Raw genomic sequence first — 24,480 nt, 5'->3', positions numbered from 1 at the left:
TATTTTACTGAAAGTAAAAATAGTTTGAAATGTCATAGAAAATAAAAATCATATTTTCCGAAACGCTGTCGTGTACTGAGCACAGGAACGTAATATACATAAACCAATCAGGAAAATATACTAATACTTTGAACGGTATTATACTACAATAGCCTTCACATTATACTGTAAGTAGCCATATCCCCAACACATAGGGCCTGTGAGGCATGCAAAAGTGTTTAGGAATTGTCATAGATGGGTCTACTATGGATGGTGCCATCGGTCTTTTACATCAAAGATGATAAGCCATAGACGGGAAACCATAAATGATGGGTGTCCCTGCCATCGGTCACATGAAGACGGTGGGCCAATCATGATAGGGGGCAGCTACGCAACATTGCACGGGGGGGGGGGGGGGGGGGGGGATAGGAGATGTAGGTACAGTAGGCGGAGATGGGGGCTGGCCCAGACTAGAAGTGTCATTAAGCCCCACCTCCTCATGGTAAAATGTTGTGATTTACACATATTTGAATAGGGGGTGGGGCTAAAATTATACAATTGCCATCCCGTCATTAGGCCCCTCCCCAGTGATCACAAATTCTTCTTATTATTCTCCCGATTCTGCCCACTTCACTAGGAAGTGGGTGGGATGCGGGAGAGGTGCCCACTCTTCCTGGGGTGTGGAAGATTGTGTGTCTCCCACAGGATATGGGAGAGTAGGCAAGTATTCTTCTCATGCATCCCTGTTATTATTTCATCTAACTTGTGTCATCTGTTTTCCTAGATGCTATTACAGATTCCCTGGAATCAGAACCACTCAGAACTTATGGAATCTGCGGCTCAGGTGTTCCCTCCAGACTCGGAATCCAGATCGAGGCTGAATGTTATCCTCCCTGCGACGGAGTCTTGCGGGTTTTGAATTTCATATAAGGAGCCGCAGCCGGGACTTGTCGCTATTTCACACATCACACTGCTGTATGCTGCGCTCTGCTCTGCAGTGTCCATCCAAGTGACTGTGCAGAATACAAGTGCTGTCACTGTGTCCATAAGTGGCTGTGCTGCTGTCACTGTGTCCATCCAAGGGGCTGTGCTGCTGCTGTCACTGTGTCCAACTAAGGTGCTGTGCTGCTGTCACTGTGTCCAACTAAGGGGCTGTGCTGCTGTCACTGTGTCCATCCAAGGGGCTGTGCTGCTGCTGTCACTGTGTCCAACTAAGGTGCTGTGCTGCTGTCACTGTGTCCAACTAAGGGGCTGTGCTGCTGTCACTGTGTCCATCTAAGGGGCTGTGCTGCTGTCAGCCTGTCACTGTGTCCAACTAAGGGGCTGTGCTGCTGCTGTCACTGTGTCCATCTAAGGGGCTGTGCTGTCACTGTGTCCATCTAAGGGGCTGTGCTGTCACTGTGTCCACCCACAAACTGTGTCCAGTCCCCTTAGTCTAATTCTATTACAGTGGTGCTGCACTAACTATGCAGGCCCCACCCACTGCGTTCACACATATTTGTCAGCAAAAAATAAAATAAAACATTGTTGTATCTGTTTGCACTGTGCACTGCACCCCAGTACGCTGTAACATCGGTCCCACTCCATACAGTGTGAGCCGAGCTGCCAGTTAAAAAAATAAGAATAAAAAAAAAATATTGTTGCATAATTTGTTTGGACTGTTCTGTGCAATGCATTCCAGTACGCTGCACCCCAGTTCGACTTTGTTCAAGGACAATTCCATCTTGCACCACTTTCCATTTCTGCCACTGCTGTGTGGCAATGGGGGTCATTCTACCCGTTCGCATGCAGCGGTTCTTCACTGCGGTGCGAACGGGTCGGAACTGCGCATGCTCGGCGGCTGCATTGCACACGCGTCATTGCCCGGCAACAACCAGCGGCCAGAATAAAGAAGAAAGTGATCACTAGTGCGATTGCAAGAAGATTGACAGGTGGGAGGCGTTCCAGGGCGTCTACTCACCGTTTTCCGGGCGTGGAGATCCGAATGCAAGCGTGTCCAGACGTTTGGAGGGTGGATGTCTGACGATAAATCCGGGACTTTCATCGCTGGATCGATCGCACAGGGTAAGTAACTAGTCTACTTCTGCACAAACCTTTTTTAGCATAGCAGGGCTGTACAAGCGATCGCAGTGCTGCTATGCTAAAATACACTCCCCGATAGGCGGCGTCTAGTTGATCGCACGAGCAGCAAAAAGTTGCTACGTGCGATCAACTCGGAATGACCCCCAATGTTTCTTAGATGTGCTATAAACTGCCGTGTGTTTGTGCCGCTGCTCTGTTGCTTAGCAACCAGCCAACTCACTGCAGCATTTGGCCTAGAGCGGATGAAAACAATATTGTGAGCTGTGAGGTGGTCAAAATTGACTGGAATTGACTGGAAATGAAATATAATGGAGGCTAATAACACTCTAGGAACCGACAGAAAGGCCCAAATTATGTGATTTTAGATTTTTTTGTCAAACTGCGGAAAAAATATCCAAAAACCAGTCATGGCCAAAATCCAAAACCGGGCGATGAATTAGAACCAAAACCAGCAAAAATGATCTGGTGCACATCCCTTGTTAGCAGTACTTACCTGAACTGTAACACTAATGTGATAGCAATTGCCGTATTTATAATTCTGCATGACAGAGTAGGGACTTGCAGAAAAATGGGGCTCCAGCTTAATATTTATTAATCAATGTATGAAGTAAACCCCGTTAATTATTATGGTGAGTGCAGAGCCTAATCTCAGGCTGCAATTCCAGGATAGTGGTTAATAATAGCGCGTTATATAACTGTGTAATGTTTGGCCGCTTGTGTATCTTTTTGCAGCTTTGAGCTGAGCTGAGCCTTAAGCTCCAATAGCCTTTCTTACAGATGGATCGTGATGTTTTGTGCATAGATTTACCTGGGGTCTATTGCTAAATCCTAAAAGCCAGGTTACCTTTCTGTGTGCTATGTAAGACGCTTAAATATGACAACAGGAAATTTGCACTGCGCTACTAGTGAGTAGATGAGCCCCCAAATCTCCAGCAATAGGATACTACAAGGGAACTGAGTATTACTGAATAATTCTAAGCACCCATGATGTGAATTCTTCCATTGCGAGCTCACATAGGATGTACTATATTCCCAATGAAACTCCTGGTACACCAGAAACAAAGCACTGCTGCCGTATGGACTATGCTACTTTCCCCATGTTCCTATACACTGAATGTAATGTGGATGATTGTCCTGATTCATTTAAAAGAAGCAATTACTTGACAGCTTCAAATTGCTGCCTTGATGGAAGCTGGTGTGCATTCTGTGTGTGTGGCCCTTAGCGATCCCATTTAATGCTTCTGAGTTGCCTCCAAAAATCCATTTCTGGATGATGTGGGATTGTACCTGTATAAGTGTGGCAGGATACATGGACTTTAGATAAATCATTCAGCTTTGCCAAAGGAGTCAGCACGCTCGGAAATACATTAGCAGCTACTGTATGTATACTAATGGGTAAGAGGCAGGGAGGCTTGGCCATCTGGCACTCCCGGCAAATGCCAGAAGGGTCAATTGGCTGTTGTGCTGGTCCGGCCACACAGAGAGCCTGGCTGGTAAAGGGTATATTAATGAAGCAGTGGCAACCTCTTTCTGTGCTGATATAACGCTGTGTCATACTGAGCCTAAAGTATGCATTATATAAGTGAAACGCTCATACTTAACTAAATATGTCCCTGAGGCCTCCTTCTGTCCTCTGCAGCGGATTGCCCTGTTTGAAAGGATCTGCTCCTCTGTAAGAGCAGGCACAGGGCACAGAGAGGTTAATAACTTGGCACACTTCATTTTCTAAGATGCATCCTGTGGATTTGCATATTCACATGAATGAACAGGCCAGTGATGTCACAGTAGCTCAAGTGACTGCAGGCTCCACTTTCTTCACCTTGCATTATATCCTGTAAGGACATTTTCCTAATGATATGGGTGGAGTTGCAGCACGGTGACACTTTGATTTTTCAAATTTGTGGTTGTTTCATTCTTTAAAAGGCTGTAGGACATTCTCAGACATTATCCTGTTACTTGGCCAACAACTGATATAAAGGGACTGTTACTTCACACTGCGGAAAGACTCATTTTATACATTTTACTTTTCTGCTTACTTATAAGAAGAATATTATTAGAACCACACGGCTTGTAAGGCTGCTGTTTACTATTTTTTTTCTATAAAAAAGATCTGAGACTGCAATGGGTTTTTTTTAATCTGTATTTATGAAAAGGTGAGGCAGTAACTGCTCCACATACCTCCTGTGTTATCTGTGTGGGATTTGCAGATACAATTGGGAAAAGACAAATGGTTAATAAAATAAACTGTTTGTTGATGAGGTTTCTGTGCTCCAAAGCCCCAACGCTATAGGAGCAGCAGCCTGCAAAGAGCTACTGAGTCCCCGGGTAGTATGTGCTGCATGCCTGTTTTTATGTATTAAAGAAGCTCATAGTACAGTTTACTGTACTATATTGCTGCCAGCGAAGGGTCACAGTGAAATGCGTATGCATGGCTAGCGGCACAGTGGTTTTACCCGGCAGGGAGGAAGCAAAGCCTTTGCGGCTTGCAGCTTGCAGGGTATAGGGTAACGCTATTTCTGGATGGCGTGATCCCACGATGAAAAGCAAAACTTTTCTTCTACTGATGAATTGCATAAAGTATCGTCCACATATAGAGATCAAGGCGGAGAGAGGTAAGATGCACTAATAGGTGAGCACTGGAGAAACCTCTACTGAAACTCGATGAGCCTGCCAAAACGTGAGCAGCCGGAAACCAATGAACTTAGCCGCAGAGCTGTAACTAGACTTTTTGGTTCCCTGTACCAGAAAGAGAACTAGCGTCCCCCCCCCCCCCCTTCCCCCAATTTTTCCAATAGGCACATAAGGCGTGTGCCTCACAGGGAAGGGTATGGGGGTGGTACCGTCATTGCATCTGGCTAGCAGGGTTACTGGAAAGGAACCCTGTTACCATAAGTGCTGCTTTAGTGCCACGCCCATTCCAGACAAAGACACACCCATCTTAAAATAGTCTCCGCCCCATTTGTGCATCAAAACTAAGCACCGTTTGCAGTGAAGGCCAGGCTGGAAACCTGTAAAGTGTCATTTTCTGCATGTTTCCTGTATGATACGTTCCTCTCTTGGATCGCGCACACTGCATTGTCATAAAAGAAAGCTATATTTTTTTAATTTTTTTTTTACATGTATCTGAGTGGGCATGATGAATTTCCTTAATGACGGTTTCATTTGTTCTCTCTGAACCATGTTAACATGAAGGTAGGCAGAGTATTTCAGTAATACAAGCACAATCAGTCCTTGCCTCAGCTCACAGCACCGTGTAAAATGCCTGGGGTAATGCAGGCACATCTGACTGGTACACCAGTGAGGGAGGATGACGGAGCCGTACAGTAATTCAAGTAAACATTTTATATACAATCTTTTCCTTTTTTCAGGACAAGCGGTCTGATTCCTTTGGCTAGAGTTAGACTTTTCAACTGTTCGGGGACTACTAGTCCCAGCGTACAAGGCTCATTGCGTACTACATCTTGCTAGCAATTCCAAAGATGATTGAATTTTTTGATATGAGCCTCAATATCTGTATGGTTGGGTGACAAATAACATACCCGCGCCGTGACACCGCTTGGATTCTCTAAGTTAGAAATCGGGTTACAAGTTGGCATATCCTGTGATTTGTCAATAATTAAATAACCAATAATATAAATTTCAGACCGCATTAGCCGGGTCGCTACCGGGATTGGCGGCCTGGCTTATTGCCAGGATGGTGACTTAATTGCCGGCCCGTGTGGAAGCGGTGCTTGGAGATGAGTCAAGTGTTCAACCCTGCTCGCTACCCGAGCTGAAATACCGTCGCATTCACGTGTAATATAACCCGGGTTATTGCTGGCGGTCTGTAAGGGGTATAATTAAGATGTGGTTTTCAGATACAAAGGTGGCAGTTTAACTCCCGCAGTTCCCGTCACTTCCGTCAAAAGTGACCGGGAGCTATTGAAATGTTTGCGCAATCAGCCCTGTGTCAGCTGCATTCTCAGTCCATAATGCACTTCTGTCCAAATTAGTTCTGCATACACATTAAAAAGTAAAAAAAACTATATGGTGTGATCTTAGATATTTTTAATGATAGATTAAATGATCCTAAACCCTAAATATCACAGTACCAGCACGAGAGTAAACTCTCCTATGGGAAAACAGTGACACTCAGATGTCAGCCAGATCCTATAGAATGTATAAAATTACTGGTGATGTTTCGGATGGATGAAACAGCTGGGTAAAAATAAAAGAGGGGGTACCACCAATGCTGTGCGAGGTCCTGTAGAGTCTTTGGGTGTCACTTAGGATAAGAATTCTACGCGTTTCGCTCAGCCACTCAGCTTCACCAGAGTGAAGCGTAAATTTCTCAGATCTGGTTTAAGTGTAAATGTTGAGTGTTTGCCCTGGGTGACAGAAAGCCTAGCTTCACCCTTGCTTAGACCAGTTTCACTTACAGGTTTATGCATGTCCTCCTTCACCTTTTACTAAACGCGTCGTCTAATCTTCCAGGTTGCCATGTTGTTGCGGTGTCTGCATTGATTACAGCTGACGGAAGATTTGGGCTGTGATTGTTCCTCAATGCATCAAAAATACAACAACACATCAGTCTAGTAACACATAGACAGTAGTAAAAAAGTTAGCTAAAAAGTAAAAGCAATACAGCATATAGAAAAACAAATGTGCAGGCTATAGCTAAAATAATAAATTACATTTAACAGATGGTAGGAACTAAAGAAGGGCAAAGATTACAGAAGGACCAGCAACAAATAAATATCAGCACTTTTCATACATTGGGGTATATTTACTAACATTCGTAATTTTCGGAAAAAGGTCAAAGTTCAATCACGAATGACATCGAAAGTGTAAAATTGCAACTTTTTGAATTTATTACGACTAATTTACTAAGCTGTCGTATTCTGCATTTTCATTTGTTCCGATGTCGATGTCATTCGTGTTTTTTTCCCGTTTTTTACGGCAGTGATTAGCAAAACACTGCCGACTTTATCACAATGAATCTCGGCCGGATCTGTGTGATCCGTGCTGGGGTTCATTTTTTTTTTTTTTAAATAAACACTGTAAAATCACAAAAAAAAAATGCGTTGGGTCCCCCCTCCTAAGCATAACCAGCCTCGGGATCTTTGAGCCGATCCTGGTTGCAGAAATATGGGGAAAAAATTGACAGGGGTTCCCCCATATTTAAGCAACCAGCATCGGGCTCTGCGCCTGGTCCTGGTTCCAAAAATACGGGGGACAAAAAGAGTAGGGGTCCCCCGTATTTTTAAAACCAGCACCGGGCTCCACTAGCTGGACAGATAATGCCACAGCCGGGGGTCACTTTTATATAGTGCCCTGCGGCCGTGGCATCAAATATCCAACTAGTCACCCCTGGCCAGGGTACCCTGGGGGAGTGGGGACCCCTTCAATCAAGGGGTCCCCCCCCAGCCACCCAAGGGCCAGGGGTGAAGCCCGAGGCTGTCCCCCCCATCCAATGGGCTGCGGATGGGGGGCTGATAGCCTTTGTTGAAAATGTAAAGATATTGTTTTTAGTAGCAGTACTACAAGTCCCAGCAAGCCTCCCCCGCATGCTGGTACTTGGAGAACCACAAGTACCAGCATGCGGCGGAAAAACGGGCCCGCTGGTACCTGTAGTACTAATACTAAAAAAATACCTAAAAAAAGACAAGACACACACACCTTGAAAGTAAAGATTTATTACATACATCCACACAAACATACATACATACTTACCTTATGTTCACACGCAGGTCGGTCCTCTTCTCCAGTAGAATCCATGGGGTACCTGTTGAATAAATTATACTCACCAGATCCAGGGTACCAGGCTCCTTGGCGAATCCATTTGTAATCCACGTACTTGATTAAAATAAAAAAACGGAGACCCGAGCCACGCACTGAAAGGGGACCTATGTTTTCACATGGGTCCCCTTTCCCCGAATGCCAGAAACCCACTCTGACTTCTGTCTAAGTGGGTTTCTTCAGCCAATCAGGGAGCGCCACGTTGTGGCACCCTCCTGATCGGCTGTGTGCTCCTGTACTGATTGACAGGCAGCACGCGGCAGTGTTACAATGTAGCGCCTATGCGCTCCATTGTAACCAATGGTGGGAACTTTCTGCTCAGCGGTTGACCGAAAGTGGATTCGCCAAGGAGCCTGGTACCCTGGATCTGGTGAGTATAATTTATTCAACAGGTACCCCATGGATTCTACTGGAGAAGAGGACCGACCTGCGTGTGAACATAAGGTAAGTATGTATGTATGTTTGTGTGGATGTATGTAATAAATCTTTACTTTCAAGGTGTGTGTGTCTTGTCTTTTTTAGGTATTTTTTTAGTATTAGTACTACAGGTACCAGCGGGCCCGTTTTTTCCGCCGCATGCTGGTACTTGTGGTTCTCCAAGTACCAGCATGCGGGGGAGGCTTGCTGGGACTTGTAGTACTGCTACTAAAAACAATATCTTTACATTTTCAACAAAGGCTATCAGCCCCCCATCCGCAGCCCATTGGATGGGGGGGACAGCCTCGGGCTTCACCCCTGGCCCTTGGGTGGCTGGGGGGGGGGACCCCTTGATTGAAGGGGTTCCCACTCCCCCAGGGTACCCCGGCCAGGGGTGACTAGTTGGATATTTGATGCCACGGCCGCAGGGCACTATATAAAAGTGACCCCCGGCTGTGGCATTATCTGTCCAGCTAGTGGAGCCCGGTGCTGGTTTTAAAAATACGGGGGACCCCTACTCTTTTTGTCCCCCGTATTTTTGGAACCAGGACCAGGCGCAGAGCCCGATGCTGGTTGCTTAAATATGGGGGAACCCCTGTCAATTTTTTCCCCATATTTCTGCAACCAGGATCGGCTCAAAGAGCCCGAGGCTGGTTATGCTTAGGAGGGGGGACCCCACGCAATTTTTTTTTAGAAAATAACCACTTTCCCACCCCTTCCCACTGATATACATGCACGGATCTCATGGGTCCCTGCATGCCTATACAATCACGGATCAAAAAAGCAGGTCTGTTTTTTTTTAGCACTTTTTTACGAGTTGTAATTTTTCACGGCAGTGTTTTATTTTTTTTTGCTTTGCACTTCTTAGTAAATGACCGAGATTCATACTTAAACAGCCGCGTTTTGACCGATGGTGTATTCATTCGTAATTTTTTTCTTGGACTTCCCAAAAAATACGAATGCCCTCATCACTGCCGTGATTTGAGTTTAGTAAATTACCGAGATGACACTTTGAAGAAAAAACGGCATCTCGGTCAAAATCGGGACCTTAGTAAATATACCCCATTGTCTTAGCCTGATACATAGTTATATTGTCACATACTACTGAATGTGAAATATTAATGAATGGTGACAGCTGCAGCGCTACACAAATATGGTTTTACTTTGGTTCTAAAATATACAAAAAGTCAGATCAGAGTAAAGGGAAGAGAGGACGTAAAAACTGAAAGAAAAAGACACGGATGAAAACTGAAAGAAAAAGAAAAAGGCACGGATAAATTTATTCCAGGAATAATAAATGCCGTAGAAAATAAATGTATACCGCAGCCAGGGCTGCGCCGAGACACCGACTCGCACACAGTTCTCAAAGTCATTTTCTTTCCGCGTGAAGAGGATATAGCACGGCTCCAGCAAAAGAACGCAGTTAATAAAGTTATTATTCAAAGATGACACATCTGCAATAGATGTGATTTATTTGTTGTCCTCCGCAATTTGACACACTTCCCTGGATTTTCTCTGTTTGAGAAGAGAACATGGAGGAGCGTGCTCAGAGTGGTGGTAAATTAATAGATAAGGAAAGGTAATGTTTTTTATTATTATTACAGGAAAATATGCCCCCCCTCTCCCTCTCATTCCTATCCCCTGTGTCTAGATGCACGTTGCATGCTTATATTTCTGCCTGTCTATCCATTACTTTGCATAGTAGGAGAATTCAAAGAATTTTACTAAATAGTCAAGCCCGTGATTTTAAAATAGCGAGATGGGGTCCATGTGTATGTGTCACATGACCAGGCTGGGGGTGGCTCAACGAATGCGTTCTCATGTCAGTTGATGGACAGCTCAGAGATCAGTCTCTTTCTCTCTCTCCTGGTGTGACATCCAGGGTGCACTTGATCTATCAGTGCCACCAGATCTGCGTCCATCTCCTCACATGCTAGGGGCCACCCAACACAGGGCAAGGCCACCCAGCATGTGTGACAGGCAGCCTCCCGATGGAGTCACAATGAGATTGTGGACGCATCAAACTAAGGTTGACTGGAGCGGCTGCCTGTGATGTCACGCAGCTGCCTCAAAAATGGTCCCGGCCTGCCCCCGTTCGGCCCACCGTGCCCCCTCAATGCCCGCCGTTGTCAATCACATTGCGGCTGCATCATTCAAGGATGCGGCCGCAATGTGTAAGGCTGCGCAGCCGGGATGCGGCAGATGTGCATGCACAGTTTGCTCCCGTTTGCAAACTGCGCTGCGGCCCGCATATACATAACTTTACGCACGCACTTAAGACACCATATACCTGCTCAATAGAACTTACATACTATAGGACATAGAGAGACAGGGTGACTTGCTTTAAGTCACAAAGAGGAGAGTGCCCATTTTATTCGTTTTTCCACATGTATGCCAGACAGAGGGGTTTCTTACAAGCCCACTCCACCAAAATAAAGAAAAAAACAGTAAGCTCAACTGAGTTCGTCTTTTTAAATATGTAATATTAAATGCAGTTTTCTTTCTCTACTATTATTAGTATCTTGGCGTTCTTCATTTATATTTTTAGCACAAGAAGACTTAGGGCGGGATGTGATGAAGTCCGAGTTCATCGGTCGTGTGGGATGCCGGCCGACCTCTGACATTTTTTAAACGGCCAATCATTTACAAGGCTAAACCATACCTTGCAAATGATTGCCCCTTTAAAAAAACTCTGAGTTCAGCCGCATTCCCGCACGACCGATGAACTCGGACTTCATTACATACTGGCCCAACAATGCAAACAATTGCATTATAATGAAGATAAGCAAGTTTCACATGAGGTGGACTGTACGGCACCGAGGGCACACAGATTAATACCCCTTTCAGACATTAAACCCCGGCTTCAACCCAGCTCGCACCCGGGACGCCGATCATGGGCTGAAGCCGGGCCTTCTAACAAGGTCCCCGTTCAAGTTCACACATGGGTGACGAGTCGGGTTTTTTCCCGGATCGTCACCCTTCACATCGGACCTGGGTCTTCCAGTGACCTGGGTCTTCTGACTTACAGTGGGCCTTTGCAGATGATGTCATCTCTAAGCACTACTATCCTCCACCAATCAGCTCCTTTTAGGCATGAGCGGGTCATACCTATCAGGCAGGAGCTGAGGCACTGACCGGATTTGCTAGTTCAGGGAATAACCCTGATCGATATAAAGGGTTACAGGACCCGACCCTGTCAACCCAGGTAGATCCTTTCAGACATAAGGTGGACCTGAGTCTATGTGCAATCATGACAAAAGACCTGCATTTTTGGCTTATGTCTGAAAGGTGTATGAGTCATGTGTTATGCTTTTAGGAAGTGACCCTGGAACAGAGTTGATAAGTGTGATACAGGAGGACATTTAGGAAAACTATATTTTTATTTTTATTTTTTTACTTTTATTGTTCAGTATTATTAAATAGTGTACTTGTGTTACTGTCTCTAAGCAGCCGCGGATAGTGACAAATTTGTCAGTCACGTCTACAAACTGTAGATGTATCCGTTGTGATCGCTCATCATTACACTCGTATTTGGGATCATTATCTGAGTTTACTGCCTTATGTTGTATATAGAATATTTTATATGGTACATTATAAAAAAAAAAAACTTTATAGAAAAAGATATCCGATTAAGGGAGACATTTACTAAGCAGTGATAAAAGTGGAAAAGTAAGCCAGTGGAGAAGTTACCCATGGCAACCAATCAGCATTGACGTAACATTTATCAGTTGCATACTATAAAAGTATACAGAGCAGCTGATTGGTTGCCATGGGCAACTTCTCCACTGGCTCACTTCTCCACTTTAATCACTGCTTAGTAAATGTCCCCCTAAATCTATTGCGTGGCACCAGCTGCGTTGGAGCCTTTTACCCACAGGTGAGTGTACGTGGGGTCCTGCCTGCACTGTGGCCAGGCCTGGACTTACAAAACGGCCACAAAGACCTGGACCCAGGGCAGCAGAATTGCCAGCAGGCTTTCATGATCTTCTACTTTACTTGTGTATTCCTGTCATTATAAAGGAAACAGTGGCTGATTCAATTCACATGTTTCTCAAAAGTGGATTTTGGGATCACGGACTTCTGTGGTGATGGCAAAGACCATACAGTTTGTGGTCGGGGCGGCCTCGGATAAAAGGAAATTAAACTCAGCAACTGAGATCACAGTTACACAGCACACAATAAACTTAAATATGGCTGTTAGTACGTCCCACAATGCAACACATTTCCCTCTGTCCCCCTCTTTCCCTGGCCTTTATCCACCTTGAAAACGGGCCATCTGTCTAGCTGTGCACGACTGATCCCCCTGAAGAAACCAGGACTAATCCGCACCCCCTGATCTACTCGTTAGGTCTGAGCTGACGGCTGGCTCCCTAAGACCTGGCGCGCGTTTCGTTCCTCTGCTCGACGAAATCCACCCAAGGACCTTCCAGCTGGCTTCCTGCCACCATCTGCAAAATGGTTTCTAAACAACACAGAAATCTTCTAACCCGTTCAGAGCCAGACTAAGCCGAACGACGACCTGAATCACAATTCAGCCTCTTCCAGCCTGGGCCCGCGAACGCAGCGCGCCCTGAGACACTATCAGTGAAATACGGCAAGGGCTTATAGGAGACCCACAGAGATGTTTTAATGAAGTGATTTATTTCCTGTCACTTGTAAAATACTCCCATACAAATCAACAGCAGCCTAGCACACAAACGGCCAATATTTCCTTCTCCAGCCTGTCGTCTTTCTCGCTATTCCTTTTATTATCATTCAAAATAGGAGAAGATCTGATGAGGGGAAATGTGATATGGCAAGGGGTCAGTTATATGAATATCGCATGTATTTCACTATCATAGGGTAGGCTGTTATTAACTCTTTTAGTTTAGGTTTGTGCTTCGGGTCAGTGGTGCTGTTTATTATTTCTATTCTTCCTCTGCTTCTTCTTCTTATTATTATTATTAATCTTGCACGCAAGGAAAAAACAGAAAACACATATCCCCCAGCACATCAACAGGTATTAGCAATAAGATTTGAACACTACCTGGTAGTAGAAAATTCAGAGATCTTTGTTACATATATTTGCAAAAATATGGTAAGCCACCAGGCCAGTTCACAACTTCTCTGATACCACACTGCATGATAACAGTACCCACTCTGGCCCATATAATTGTCTACTGTAAGGCTACATGATAATAGTACATACTAAAATATATCTAAATTGAGAGCCAGCTTACCAGGAGTCACCCCTAGGTCCCCCAAATGGCACTACAAGAACCAGCATTTGTAGAACACTTGTAGTGCCAGTTGGAGGACCTAAGGGTGACTCCTGGTGAGCTTGTCCTATTATCATGTAGCCTTACAGTAGACAATTATATGGCCCAGAGTTGGTACTGTTATCATGCAGTAGAGGGACCACCAGTATCAGAGAAGCCATGAAGTGTCCTGGTGGCTTACCATATTTTTGAAAATATATGTAACAAAGATCTATGAATTTCCTACTACCAGTTAGCATTCAAATCATATTGCTGATACAAGTGTCAAATTTTACCTATGGGCTGCAGGACTGCAGCCACTTCAGTCAGTTCAGCAGAGCCAGTTGCAGTCTGTGTGACTGCACTGGCTTAGTGGCTTCACTGCGACTGGCAGTGACTTTCTATTGAAAGTCCTTCCTGCCAGTCACCCACAGGACAGGCAGTCCCATTGGGAGGCATGTCCTCCCTTTGGGACTGAAAGTATGGACTGCGATTAGCAGAGAGCTGGCTTCCTGTGGGAAGCCACTCCCTGCCTGATCGTCAGCCCAATCTGGCTCTTATGGACTGCAGCTGCTGCAGTCCACAGAAACCTGGGGGCTGCGCATGTGCACTCAAGCTGCAGCTTGTGCGCATGTGACGGTCCCGGCATCTGACAGCTCCATTGCGCAAGCGCCTGGACCCAGATGGTCAGGGCCAGGTCTCTCCTCTCCATCATGAATAGCTGCAGCCCCTCTACCCTAAAAAGTTAAGTGCTGCCACTGGCCAATACCCCTTGGTTTGATGGGGAAAACCTGTTTTGTGTATTTTTACTGCTTAGAATAACCCCTCCCTTTCAGCACCTGAGGGGTATTACTAGACTGATTGAGCAGCTTCCAATTTATACTGTAACATTGCATACGCTCAGCACCAACACTTACTGTTATTATTTAAGTACAGTCAGGGGCTTGCAGTCTAATCTCTGTGCCATTGGCATGCACATGTCTGGGTAACAAACCTTTTTTGGATCTTGTTCCAAGAAGGTGTGTACCATTTCTGATAATGAGTGCTAATTTTGTCCCGATCTTGCAGTTTTGGCCGGGAAGTGATCTCCATATAGGTATATCCTTCATACCCCCCCCCCACCACCACCACTGACCTTATTCTAGGCTACACTAAGTGCATCCCTTGTCCACGGGACAGATGAGTGATTGACGCAATAGGAGAGCCATTATATGATCTATTTACTTTAAGTGCTTCCTCGCTTCACTGGATCTATGAGCACCGTACTGATGTAGAGTAAAGATCAGCACGGAACATATTGTGAAAACATTGGTCCCTGTTCAGTATGGTAATGCACATTTAATGTTGCACTCATTACCATTCCAGTCCATTCACAATATTTAAAAAATGCAGCGGGGAGATAGAAACCACTTATGCAGCAAAATATGCCGGCTGGTAATGGCTGTGAGGTCTAGCTGCGGATTGTATTTTATTACTGGCTTTATATTTTTTGTTTGCTTCCTGTGATGTTAAATCTTGTTGCTGCCAGAGCAGAATAGGCATTCTTGAGATGGGTAAAAAAAAAAGATAAGTTGCGAAATAATACCAAAAAATGCTTTTATTTTGGTATAAATGACCTATAAAATAGCATGGGTTCCAATAAGGGTGGGACTTTATAGCCTGCACTGAACTAAATGTGCCCCGTATTCACTATCGGCTGGCCTGAATACGGGTTGGACGTACCTGCTGCTGTATTTCCATTCTAACCACAGCGACCTGCTTACTACCGTATGCTAATGGGAGATTCTGACTGTCTGTGCTGAGTACCTGTCCATCTGTATGCAGAATGCATGGCTGCCTACAGCTTTCCATCACTGGAATCAGAACATGCTGGGTGTAAAAAGTCTGAGGATCCTGAATTTGTCAGGACATGACTACCAGACCCAGAAGACACAGCTGGAGCTACTGGCACCACTGTCACAGCCAGATTAAGAGGGGGATGCAGGACATACTGTACCCCGGGCCCCCCTCTGTATAGGGGCCCCCCAGCCAGAGCATACTGACATCACTAGCTCTCCCTCTTGTGCAGCAGCAGAACCAGGCTGCCAGAATGTGAGCAGGACAATATGCATTGCAGGCATAGACACAGGAGTGAAAGTAAGTAAGTTGGATTCAGCACCCCTCAGTGATAGAAATTTTATATGTACAGACACAAATAACAAATCTTGCGGTATCAATACCTTAATTGTATATTAGGTGGTGCACACTGAGTCAGTAAAGGTAATGTGTTGTTCAGTAGAAAAGAAAGAAGACTCTTTTTTGGGCACACTCTTGACTTGAATACCATAATGAAAATAATAATCATAAAATGTATCTTTTATTAGAGATAATGTGTAGAAATATCCTTATGAAATAAAAAAAGAAGAAAGAAATATCTCTATACAATGCTTATAGAGATTATATAAAAGGGGTCAGTGTGGTTATTCTGATTATACCGGATTGTAACATATACATTTGATTTACACTCGGTACATATGTAGTGTCTGTAGAATCAGATGAAAGAATATTTCACACAGAACCCCAGGCCTGGTCCGTCTCCAGCTAAACTTCACTCTATATTGTTATACCTAAATGTGTAGTGTCTAAATGGCAAAATATCTGATAATAAAAAGCCTTTAATTATTTTTTGAAATAGAAGTTGGAAGGAAGTTAAAGAGGGTGGATCTGCTGTCAGAGTCAGATGATACCCCAATTCCTACAACACTTGGTATTCCCAAGAGGTCTCCCATCCAAGTACTAACCAAGCCCAACACTGTTTAGCTTCCAAGATCAGACAGTGTGGAGCATTGACAGTGTGGTATGGTAGTAGTCTACCTTATGAAGACTCAGGGATCACTGATGAGAGTCCACCTGCACTCCAAGAGGTGCTAGAAATATATATTTTGTGCTTGCAAAGCTATACTTATAGACCTTAGAGAAAAAAGGTTGGAAGAAAGTATAGAACGGATCTGCTGTCCCTGTTACACTGGGGTCAAAAATAGCGGGAAACCTCTGAATACTGGAGTTTCCAGATATTTTTGACCCCTGTCTAACAGGGACAGCAGATCCGTTCTATACTTTCTTCTAACCTTTTTTCTGTAAGGATTATAAGTATAGCTTTGCAAGCACAATATATTTCTAGAACCTCTTGTAGTGCAGGTGGAATCTCATCAGTGATCCCTGATATGTCTTTCTTCTTTTTTTATTTCATAAGGATAGTTCTATACATTATCTCTAATAAAAGTAAAATTTTAAGATTATTATTTTCATTATAGTATTCAAGTCAAGAGTGTGCCCATAAAAGAGACTTCTTTATTTTCTTCTGAACATAGACACAGGAGTATCAGGTTTCAAGAGATACCGACGGATCTTCCTAACCAGAGGAGAGATAGCAGAGGGTAGAGAGCTGTAAGTGACCCAGGGATCCCAGCTTCTCCTCCCACCTGGGTGTCAGGGTCCTGTGTAACCTGTTATCTAATGAGAGCGTTCATGTCAAGAGAGCGACACACACAGAGCATCCTCCTGAATCCTGTCCCAGTGTGTAAGTAGTACAGAGGCTGCTGCTATTGCATTTTTGCAAGATAAATTATAACTTTAATTTTTCTATGTGTATTTTAAGCTTAAGTTGTCTTTGATCCACTACAGGAAAACATTATAAAATAGTTGTCTCTCTATTAGGTGACCAGTACCCTATTGAACTACTAGTTTAAATCTAATATACACCATTGTTTATATTTAATATACACAATCCATTCCTCCCAACATGACCCATGCTCTCTACCTGGACTCCCCTCTTAATTTATAATTGTAATCATTTTTGTTGAAAAACCCTTTTTATCATAGAAATTTCTCAATACAAGTGATGCCAATCATATATTAGAAAGGAAGTCTAGGTAGAGAGCATTTTGTCCCTCCTGAAATGGGTCATGTTGGGAGGTATGCACAATCTCATATACACCCCCCCACCTTCCCTCCACCAAGGACCCTCTGTCCTAAGTGCCCCAGGCCCCCCCAAGGCTTAATCCGACCCTGACCACTGTACCGGGTAAGTCACCACTAGACCACTAGGGACTTGCTGACTTTATGAATTTGGCATGTCAACATTACAGCCATGTCAACATTCTCATTAAAAATGTCAATATGATGAATATACCGCTCCCTTCAGCAACAGCTACTATAAAGTCTTACTCTCACAGCTATGAATATGACAGTAAATATCTGGTTTCTGAGCTACATCAAGCTGGAATACTTCCCCCACCCCCCAAGAGATCCAAAAATCAAGTATGAGGAGAGTTGGGCCTGATATAGCCGCTCACAGCATAAATTACACTATCAAACTCTGCCCAACAGTGGTGGAGCAACAACCCCAATGCCCGAAGGCAATAACTCCTTCTCCACACCCTCCCGCCACCCACCGGTATCTTGCCGGCATATTGAAGCAGGCAGCGTACCGTCCACACAACAAAGATATCAGATCAAGAACCAGTGCCCTAAACTGTGGCCCCCAGTATTGTGTACTGGGAACCCGCCCCCACCTCACCTTGTTGGCACACCAAGCATACTCCACTGCGGCCCACCTGAACACACCCGTAGTGGACTAGGCTTGATTATGCAACCACCTTGTGGCAGGTAGCTGCTACAGAGAGTTTTGCATTCCACCCATGTATGCTAAAGGAACCAAGTTCAGTGTTTAATAGATCACTAATTCTTATATTCATGCTCTCTCATATCTAGGTCCCTGTCACAAGATTGGAAGAAAGCAGATGTGGAGACCAATGAGGTTTTAAAACTGATTTTGGCAGTACAGCTGATTGCGCAAAGCTTAGATATGGGTTGGGTTTGTGTGACTGGCAGTTGGTAGACCGTCGGTCACCCTACCGACGGCGGGATCCCGGCTTTTAGATGGCAGCGGGCACAGGTTCTATTCCCACTCTGTGGGTGTCGTGGGAATAGTCCCTGTTGGTCGGCATGGCCACCGACGGGCTGTTCACAGTTCGCAATCCCGGCATTGGTATTGTGACCTGCGGTCTCCCGACAGTCGCTCACATAACCACATCCCTTAGATATGTTTCCACATAACAGTCAGGCACATACCATGGAAAAGTAGGTGCATGGGTAGAGACAGAATTACAGAAGAGAAGACAAAGTTCAGTTGGATAGTTATGAGATGTATATACCGCAGGGATCAGTACTGGTCTCCAGCCATTCACAGCTTCATATTAGTGACATCGTACGTGGCTTAAAAAGTAAAGTATTTGCTATGTAGGTTTAGTAATACCCCTTTAAGACCGCCTGACATGGGTCACACCCGGGAGCCTGTCACGGGAAGCACAGTGGGGGGGGGGGGGGGGGGGCGCGGCTGTCCACACACAGTAAATGGGAAATGTGTTGTATTGACCTGGCTCCCATTCACATTGCACAGCGACAGGAGCGGTTCTTGGTGCGGGCAAGCAGTGCCTGCGCCCGGGGTGCTGTGGCTGTGGGCGCGGCCACAGGCGCCCTCCACCTACCCGCACCCTGCTTCCCAGCTGCAGCAGACGCCGTGGGCTGTGTGGGCGCCCGCTGCAGTCGGCAGTTGCCACTGTCAGACGCTAGTGGTCATAATTGACCTGTAGTGTCTGTGCGGCGCTGCCATGACGTCTCTCCCATAAAGAGGAGCTGCGGGCGGCCAGATGGAGCAGCAGCGGTCGGGAAGCAGGAGTGGGGCTGGTAAGTATTGTTTGTTTTCATTTTTTGGGGGGTTTGTAAGCAGCTACTAGGGGGCATAACTACTGGGGCACAGCAACAGGGGGCACAACTACTGGGGGCACAGCGACAGGGAGCACAACTACTGGGGCACAGCAACAGGGGGCACAACTACTGGGGGCTATTGATTTATGGAATCATATTTATGAATATTAATATTTAATATATCATATATGGTATTTAATATATGGATATATTTCAATTAATATGCATTTATCATATATATCTGCAAATATATTATGTCAGGCTTACAAACTAATTGGCTGATACATATATGCAGTCCTTATACATATGACTTATGAAGTTATTAAGTTAAGATTCCTTAAAGAGAGTTCAAGCTTGAATATTACCGCTCTTTTTATATGATTCTTTATTTACAGGCAGATCAAATCGTACAGAATAAGATATACACAGTAGTGATATATATACTAATTATAATTATATATGCTTCCTTCGTTACATAACATAAAACAACATGACATAAGTTTCACAAACAGTTTCAATTGCTAACATAAAATGTATACTTGCAAGTTAAAGATTGCCATCCCAAGAATCATTCCTTCTGCATGTTCTCCATGACTTCTCCTCCTGACTGACTTCCTTCCTTCTCCTTCTTCTTCTCCCTCTCCCTCTTCCTTCTAACTCCTAACTACAAGTCTGGTCCTTTTATCTCATATTTTACCAATTCAAACTATCATATTCTCATAGTTTCCAATGGAATAGGTAATTATAGGTTTGTCAGATTCCAAGGTGTAATAAAACAAACATTGAACTGGGCTGTCGTGTCCTGTTCACGGAGGCATGGTGTCATAAAAGTGTGGTGTCCACACTGCCTTAAGCAAGTATAGTATTGTAAAATCTGGAATGTCTTTTCATCCAAAGTTCTGTTGTATTGACAAGTTTTCCTGGGGTCGGTTACACAATGTTTTATCAATGGATGTGATCTCTTTTCATAGTAGTTAATTTATACTCCCTAGCTTTTAACCTTCACTGGACAATAGACAAACCAGTAGATTCTGATCTACTGTAAGCACACCTGTGAATTCCAATGACCAACAGAGCTCTGTCACATACCTATTATCATTTATGGCCTAATACCTTTTCTCTACAATGACTCTTGATCTTACTGTAACCTCTCTGGCCTTATTTATGACTAGAGCAGAATAAACCTGTTCCCTACACTATTTTTTACCATCTTGCTGTAAAACACAAATATACAGTATATCTATATAAACACATACACAAACCTAATTTCTTAAATCAGCTAAACATTACCTCATACATTCAAACTTATTTCATATCTATTCCTTACTATATATATCCTCTATACTGTCCACTATGGTAACATCGCCTATTTATAATGAATTATATTTTGATTCAGACAACATCTATTGCCCTAATATTATACTAAGTGCAGACAATTACCTATAAGGCAACAGTCGCCCCCTTGTGGCCATGAGAAATTCTTTTGATTGGCCACACATTAAACTAGCGTAATTGCTTCCAAATACATTTCAAAATATTCCTTCAAACATAACTTTCGTTGTAACCATAATATATACCATAAGTGTAATAATAATAACCATTATGATTTTAAAAATCTCTAAAAATTCTTAGCTTACCTAACCTTATTCTACTTTTTAACTAAAGCAGACAAAACTGAGGTTTTTATTCAGTATTCATGAGGAAAACTAATTTCTACAGACATTTGGAATACCATAGCCCAATTGTAGACCTTTTTTCTGTATCTGGATCAGTACGTTTGGACATTTTTGCTGTTCTTGTATGTAGCAATTTACTGGGATAAGACTGTCATCTGCGTGGTTTGCTTGCAATTGGAGATGCCTTGCGTTTGCATTATGGCCTTGCGTTTGCAACATTTGCACCATTACTAGAAGTAGAATTCTTCGTAGCAGCTGCTCCTTTGCTTGCCATTTCGCTGTTTGAGGCAGAGGGCTGTGTACGTCGAGTGCTGTGTCTTGAACATTCAGTACTTGTGACGACCCTCAGTAATAGTAATAGTCTTTATACAGTCTTTAGCAGTTCTGTTTCCTTTGCGTTTATCCAATGCCGCAGTTGTGACCAGTGTCCATATTGCTTTTGCACAAACAGGTTGTGATTTTGAATAGAACAGGCATATATGAAACAGTCTTTTTTTTTTTTTTCTTTCTTTCTTTCTTTCCTTGCTTGTTAATAGTAGGTCTTAATTGTCTTCGGGCAATAGTACCACAAATGGCTGTGAGTAGTACACCTACTCTGTTCTGTATTTCCTCACTGAATAAATTACCATGCAGTCTTAAATCTCCTTATTCTACCTTGTACCTATTTATACATCTCAATCTTACATAAACTTATACCAGTTTAACCCATATAAAGGCGTTTTCTATCCTACCTATATTTTGACTAATAATTATTTAAAATGCTTTTGATGTGTATATAGTAACATCCTATCAATACAATAAATGAATATAATTTTGCTTCAAACAGATATTAAATATCATTTAGGAATGGCTTTAAATATATCTAATTCCATCCAATATTATTTTATATGCAGCCATGTGCATATACAGTGACCCTGTTATGCTACAAATAATTATCTTAGACTTGTGACAGTCTTTATTAAGAGAATTATTCATCCCACTTAATAATCTCGGCCCAATTTGTTATAACGCGGTATACCATCCTGTATTAGATATTTAATTACTTTTGAAGCTTTTACGAAGGAAGCATAGGTAGTATCTACTGTGTAATATTAAAAAAACATAAAATATTTACAAGGTATATAATACAATTACATAATATATATATATATATCAGACAAATGTTTACATATATGTGATTAAGGTATATGAAGGGATGAGACAGTTCTGTATAATCACAGTGATGAGATGTGCTGTACACTGTTTTGGGAGTGTACATGTAGTTTGAAAGACAAGTAATGATTACTTGTGATGAAAAGGTTAATGAAAACATTCCCCTTTCTTGTGAAACTAGAAAACTCCTTGAGGATTTGTCCATATATCAGTCTTTAGGGATGCTATGTAGATTTTGCTGGATAGCAGCGATGAAAGGGTTAATGAAGACCTTTTCCCTTGTAAATTGGAGTCTTTTTGGAGTCTTGCACCATTCTGTATACAGGTTGCCAGGATTACTATGAATCAAACAAAAATACATACAATGACTATCACAGATATTTATACAGTGATTTAACATAGCTTGCTATGCATTCTGTCCTATCTGCTGCATGTTATCAGGTACAGAATTTACAAATGTGTCTTTTAACGATTGAATAACAAACAAACAATTGTTTCTGGCCTGTGCCAATCTTTCCTGTCACATTGTGTGTCAATGACAGCACAATTGTCGCTGCAGATATGATGCAGGTTTAATTTGGAAACTGTGGCTGTTTGAACATCAAAGCAAACAATGGCTTCATTGGATCTAACAAGTAAAGGAATGATACTACCGTATTCACTTGTGACCATACTCCCTTGTGATGCAGCCTGGTCCCAGACTGTCTTTAACCATAGCGTTTGCTGCTTGGTGTGGCTCCTTAGTTTGGAAGAATCTTGGAGCTTCTGAAAAAACCTACTTTTGTGGGGAGAGAAACTTGTTAAACTTTGCCAAATATGTATTGCAGGTCCCAGGGCTTTCTGTCTTTCCACACCTGTAATAAAATGGTTATGGCACCAGGGCATAAAAACATTTTCATCCTGGTGATCCTTTTTGTCATTGTTAATTGGTGTGTGGTTTGCAGAATGACACTCTGCATGTGGTCTCTCTGAGAGCATGCAAACATTTGCACCATCACTAGAAGTCTCTGAGTGCTCTGTGGGGGTTACATAAGTTTGGGAACTTTGTTTGTAAACATGCATTCCTGAATTAATTTCATGGATTTTCCCTTTAAACATGTTTCCAGGTGAATACATTTCAAGGTTTGCAACTCTGGTTGCCATGGGAGTTTTCACCATGGGGAACTTCCCCACCCCTGTGTGCACTGTACTGCTGCTATCAGTGTTTAAATCTGCTGACAATTCACCTTTGCCTAAGGGCATAACAAATTCTTCATTTACATTGGGAACTCTGAGAGTGTATTCAGCAGAATACTCATAATCTGAGTTACAATGATCTTCCCCCTTACTAGACACAGTATAGGGGACATCTCCTATTGCTGCTACCTCCTTTACATTAATGTGCTGTCTGATGATAGACACATCCGGCACATTGCTACTTTCTTCCTTTACCACAGAGGCTGTTCTGCTGGTGGTCTGTGTGACCATAGCAGACTCCATGCGCTGCACATTGATGCAGTCCTGCAACATGTAACTTTCCTTAATTTTAGGATCTTGACTGATTAAGTCATTTCTGACTCCTGTAGACTCTGTGTACAGAGTTTCACATACCTCAACACTATTCCTGTTTGGTGTTTCTATCTCAGCTTGCTTGCTGGATGTTATCTCTTCATCAGAGATCTTGACAATTTGATTACAAACTGTCAGGCTTTTCGCTTCTGCCCCAAACTTTTTCTGTTTATTTTTCTGTTTAAGGGACTTAAATAACGAATGCATTTTTGCATTAATGGTCAGGCACGCCTTACGAAGACGTGAACCTGATTCTTCTTTACATTTCTGTTTGGCTTCTAGAGCCGCAGTTCTGCGCATTTTTCTAAATGCTACAGAAAACTTTTGCATTTTTAACATTTCAATGCTAAATTTATATATTCTTTGTTTTTAGTACTGAAGGTATCCTCTCCTTAAGATTGACCGGTGTCTTAAGGTTAAACTCTAATACCTGGTACATTTATACATTTATTTGGAAATACTCTTTTCCACTGTGCACATTTTCTATTCTAGGCCTTTAAATTCTTTATTCTCATTTGTAACCTATTCCACTGTGATCTTGTATTTTGCCAGCAGGCTTATAGCCTTTGGTGCTGCTTCCTAATAGATATTATGTTAGTTAAAATAACGTATATTGCACTAACACATTTATCCTAGGTTATACAGAATACAAAATTGACATTACACAATGGTAATAAATTTTCATAGATACATCCCCACCGTGATTCTGCAGATTTGGTAGCCAGCTTATAGCATCTGCTACTCCTCATAAATATTATAGATCAGATAATCAGATTCAGTAATAACAAGTCCCTTCATGGTCGCCAATATTGATTTATGGAATCATATTTATGAATATTAATATTTAATATATCATATATGGT

At 43.1% G+C, this 24,480-nt stretch overlaps 1 protein-coding gene and 1 pseudogene across 1 annotated transcript in view; both read right to left on the bottom strand.

Annotated features, from left to right (window-relative positions):
* The window catches only part of GFRA4 (GDNF family receptor alpha 4), a 729,620-nt gene that overhangs the window by 605,953 nt on the left and 99,187 nt on the right, over positions 1–24,480 (bottom strand). The window lies entirely within an intron of this gene.
* Positions 16,225–16,343, bottom strand: LOC134949057 (5S ribosomal RNA; annotated as a pseudogene).

Source organism: Pseudophryne corroboree, chromosome 1, assembly GCF_028390025.1.
Source record: "Pseudophryne corroboree isolate aPseCor3 chromosome 1, aPseCor3.hap2, whole genome shotgun sequence".
In the NCBI taxonomy this organism is placed as follows: domain Eukaryota; kingdom Metazoa; phylum Chordata; class Amphibia; order Anura; family Myobatrachidae; genus Pseudophryne; species Pseudophryne corroboree.
Note: the sequence above shows the minus strand (reverse complement) of the source record. Positions and strands in the feature narration are given on the sequence as shown.